The sequence below is a fragment of the Pimephales promelas genome, chromosome 14 (genome assembly GCF_988280905.1).
Source record: "Pimephales promelas chromosome 14, fPimPro1.hap1.1, whole genome shotgun sequence".
NCBI lineage: Eukaryota > Metazoa > Chordata > Actinopteri > Cypriniformes > Leuciscidae > Pimephales > Pimephales promelas.
Window position 1 is genome coordinate 10,571,220 of NC_142782.1, and position 4,943 is coordinate 10,576,162.

Here is a 4,943-nt window from a genome sequence, read left to right on the forward strand (position 1 = left end):
TTTTAGAGTGTATGTATATGTCACTATATTGCTCAAATAAATAAATAAATATTTATATACATATCAGAATGACTTAGTGGAAAAGAAGGAAATGTATAACAAAAGGGTTTGTTGTTTTTTCATTTTACCAAAAAGCCCTTTTTCCAATTTCAAGTCACTTTCCCATACACATCCACACATTCACCGATACATCAACCAAATGCAATGCAAATTGCAATGTTTTCTGTATTGTCTGAATGCAGTTTTTTTCTGGCTGAAAGGTCATTACAGTCAAAATGTAGCAAAAAAAAAAAAAAAAAAAAAAAAGTGAATAGAACGTACATTCAAATAATCATCATCATCCCACCATCTATCTGAGCAATTCACAGTGGTTAATAAATTCGAATGCTGCTGCACTGCCGATTGGCCGCTACAGCGCCCCGTAGTTGATGACGTCACCCGCCTAACGCTTGACGTTATCCGTATCCGATGAGATGAAGTCAAGTTTCGCGCCGGAAGATAACGGCTGGGAGTAAAAATTGCGATTTCAGCATTGGAGATCCTCTAAGTCCTACTTATCACCAATCGTAAGTATTCCTAATTTTATATTTATTTGCAGGGTGGAAATTGCGGTGGCAGAGAAGTTTAAAATTAGCATTTATTTTTTGCCAAACACACCTGTTTCAGCCCATACACTTCCTATGTTGTTAGCTGGTGAGGTAACGTAACGTTACTGTGGGTGCTAAAATAACTTAGCCGTTGATAAGATTCAATTTAGAATTAACGTGTATTTATTTGTTTCTTTCTGGAGGAATTCGTAGAGGGTTAACAAAAGTCATGGCCTAGAGAACATAACGTCATGATACTTCTCTGCCAACGGCTCAAGAAGGCAATCGGCTCCAGAAAAAAAAAATACCTGTGGAGTTTGAATTTGGTCGAAATTGGTGAAAGAAAGAGCCGTATCAATGGGCTTGCCTTTACAGTTGCAGGAAATGTCTTTCAAATAGTAAACATTAACGTTAGGGCATTACTATTTTGATTAAGTGATTGTAATTGTTTTTTTTTTTCTTTATATAACCTCTTTCTAGAATTACCTCAAATGAAAAGTTACCTCGCCATTATTGCTCAAAAAGGTAAGTTCCTCTGATTTTGCTTTTTAAAATTGTTTCTCTAGCAGAGCTGTAGAGACTTGTGATGTTGGGCTGATTGATAGTGTTAATTATTTGATTTAAGTTATTTGCACTTTAATTTATTGAAGAGAATAACTTTTATTTTTCTTCTATGAACAAGACTGGAAGGAGTCCAACCGGTGCAACCGGTGAGTAACCCCCTTTGAATTTTTATTTATTTATTAATAAATATCCCCATCCCCACCCCGACACCCTATCCTCCTCCTCCTCCTCCTCCTCCTCCTCCTCTCTTTTAAGAACATTTAGGGCAATTATTAATTTGTTTCATATTATTATTTTGTGTAATATTATTATTTTGTTTCTTTATCATTAATCTGCATTCATACATAAAAACATATAAACTATTGGGAAGCTAAGCATAAGAATCAATATGAAACAATGCCAATAAATGAATAAATTATTTTTCAGATTGAAGTTATAAAGGGCTCTGGGGTGTTTTGCCAGGCAGAAGTGTGGAAAGCAGCCCTCCTTGCCACCTCTGCTTCTGCCATGGTGTGGAATCTGCTGCTGGGCACATTTGATCTGGAGACTTTGCTGAAAAACAACCTGAATGGTACAAAACATTCTCCAAATCTCTTCTGTCCGTAAAAAAACAATTAATATTCTGTGGAATAAATTATGTTTGTGTGCGGGCATACCATCGCTTTTTTACTTGCCATTTTTGTATTTACTTGCACCTCAAGAAAATGTGATGTGTATATAAAAAAAGTATTGCTTTCACAAGCTTCATTTTAACCCCCTTTTATAATAATTTTGAAATTTTACTTTAAGGTGGGAAGCCAACCAGAGGGGATGGGGAGCAGCTGGTCGCCCTTGACCAAATTAAAAAGGCATCATTATTGGTGAGTAAATGTATAGAAGTTTTGTTTTCCCTTCTCAACGCATTAGGATTTTATAAGTTCACCACTTTAACCATAGCCTACTTGTATCAATGTTTATTAGGCATCAATTGAGACTGTATAAGGGATTATTGTTACTATATCTACTTGGAACCTATAATACTAATTCATCGCTTGCTCAGTTCTTGATCCTAACTTTCCTTTTCTTAAGCCACGTTTCAGATTTTTCAGAATCTTCAGAATCTTCCAATTGACATGTTTACATGACACATTTTTTAAAATGATCAACCTTTTATCAAAAAATATGTGTCCGATCACATCTGTACTGTAAGCACTTTGGGTTCCTGATGAAGTACTATATTTTTCTTCTTCTTCTTCTTCTTCTTCTTCTTCTTCTTCTTCTTATTATTATTATTATTATTATTTTTGTCTTCTCTAGATGCTACATTGAAGAAGTGGCCGTCAGCCAGCCGAGGGGAGATGGGCACGTCTATCAATTCAAAGCTCATGGAGCTGAGAAGATCAAAAAGATTTTTTTTCTATCCAGTTTTTTTGTCTTATTTTTGTTTTTGTACTATTTGATCTTAAGTAAATAAATAATCTAAATGCATACATTTTGGACTTATTTATGTTGCCTAGTAGCTATGGATTTTAATAATTATTCTAATATAGGTAAACATGTTGGTGCATGTATAAATGCACCTACGGTATATGTGCACATATGCGTACATACATGTACATATATAGGTACATGTATGCATGTATATATGCACCTATATGTGTACATATATGCATGCATACATGTACATATATAGGTTCATATATGCACAAATATATGCACCTATATGTGTTCATATATGCACCTATATGTGTACATATATGTGTGCATACATATACCTATATAGGTGCGTATATATGTGTACATATATGCACGTATATATGTACATATATGTGCATATATGTACATATAATATAGGAAAACGGCCAATTTTATATATGTCACATATATTAAAAACATATATCAAAACCTATATTAAAACATATATGTTTATATAGGTTTTTTCCATGTGGGAAGATTGATAATATCAGGGACAAAATTTTAACTATGCAACTGTCTACTATCTGATCAGGGAATGCATTGTAGGCTCCCTGAGGAAAATTTTGTATTCATTTGTTGTGATAAGAGAGGAAGAATTTTGCAAACTCGTTAATTCATCTAAATCAACAACTTGTAGACCCTATACCGACAAAGCTACTGAAGGAGATGCTTCCAGATGTCATCCTCTTCTTAATATCATTAGTTCGTCTTTCTCTACGTACCAAAAACCTTTAAGCTGGCTATGATAAAACCGCTTGTTAAAAAAACGCAATTTTATCATACAAAATTAGTCAATTACAGGCTGATCTCGAATCTACCTTTTTGTCAAAGATATTAGAAAAAAGCAGTATCCAGATACCTGCGAGGGTTTTCGGTCCGGATTTAGACCATACCATAGTACCAAGACAGCTCTCGTTAGAGTCACAAATGTCTTCGTTTGAATGATCTGATCATGGTTGTATCTCCGTAGTGTTACTTGATCTTAGTACTGCATTTGACACAATTGACCACAACATTCTTTTAAATAGATTAGAAAACTATGTTGGCATTAGTGGAATTGCACTAGCATGGTTTATCATACTTATCTTAGTTATCAGTTTGTAGCAGTAAATGAAGACATGTCTTATCGATCACAAGTTCGCGAACTGCAAAGCTCAGTACTAGGACCACTGCTGTTAAATCTGTACATGCTGCCATCAGGATATATCATTAGGAAACATGGAATTAGCTTTCACTGTTATGCTGATGACACTCAGCTCTATATTTCTTCAAAATCTAACAACTTACCAATTCACAAAATTAACGGAATGCATAGCTGATATAAAAAATTCTGTAAATTCTGAAAAGACAGAAATTCTGATTATTGGACAAAAAACTTCCACACGTAACAGCCTAGTATACTGTCTAAGACTTGATGGCTGCTCTGTTAAGTCTTCCTCGTTGGTTAGGAACCTGGGTGTGCTCTTTGATGCCAATCTTTCATTTGAAAGTCACGTGTCTAGTATCTGTAAAACCGCATTTTTCCGTCACATGCTCTCATTGACAAAAGCGTAACAATTAGTTCATGCGTTCATGACATCAAGACCCAGATTATTGTAATGCTCTACTGGGTGGTTGCCCTGCATGCTTAATAAACAAACTACAGCTGGTTCAAAACGCAGCAGCTCGAGTTCTTACCAGAACCAGGAAATATGACCATATTAGCCCGGTTCTGTCATCTCTGCATTGGCTGCCTATTAAACATCATATTTTAAAATATTGCTGATTACTTACAAAGCACTAAATGGTTTAGCTCCACAGTACTTGAGTGAGCTCTTAACGCATTATAGTCCTTCACGTCTATTGCGATCTCAAAATTCTGGCCTGCAGTTAATAATACCTAGAATATCAAAATTGACTGCTTGTGGTAGATCCTTTACCTATTTAGCACCAAAACTGTGCAATAGTCTTCCTACCATTGTCCGGGAAGCAGACAAAATCATTTCTTTAATCAAGATTTGAACTGACAATCTCTTTCCCCTAGCACACACATAATACATTATAGACTTCTATAATTCAATGTTAGGCTGCATAGATTAGGTCAGGCGGAACTGGGAACACTTCACTTAAATCCTGATGTCATCTACGCTAATTTGAGTGTCTTTGTTTATCCTGAGGTTCCCTATCGAGGGAACTCAACACTGCGTCGATAAAATCGACTCTTTGGGGACGCTCCCTAAGCGTGCGCCTCTGAAGTATGAATGAAACTAATCCAATCCTGATTGGTGTTGCGTCGTGACGTAACATGTGACGGCATACCCGGAAGTATAAAAGTGACGCTGTCACAACACACACTAG

At 35.7% G+C, this 4,943-nt stretch overlaps 1 long non-coding RNA gene across 2 annotated transcripts; it reads left to right on the plus strand.

The window, feature by feature from the left end:
* LOC148973674 (uncharacterized) lies at positions 1-2,618 on the plus strand. Of its 2 annotated transcripts, none has more exons than XR_016146470.1 (6): positions 1-566; positions 1,068-1,112; positions 1,270-1,297; positions 1,578-1,722; positions 1,941-2,011; positions 2,448-2,618. It is a non-coding gene; the product is annotated as an uncharacterized LOC148973674 (long non-coding RNA). The 2 variants fall into 2 exon arrangements; XR_016146471.1 differs by having other exon boundaries at positions 1,614-1,722.
* Positions 2,619-4,943: the final 2,325 nt, after the last annotated feature.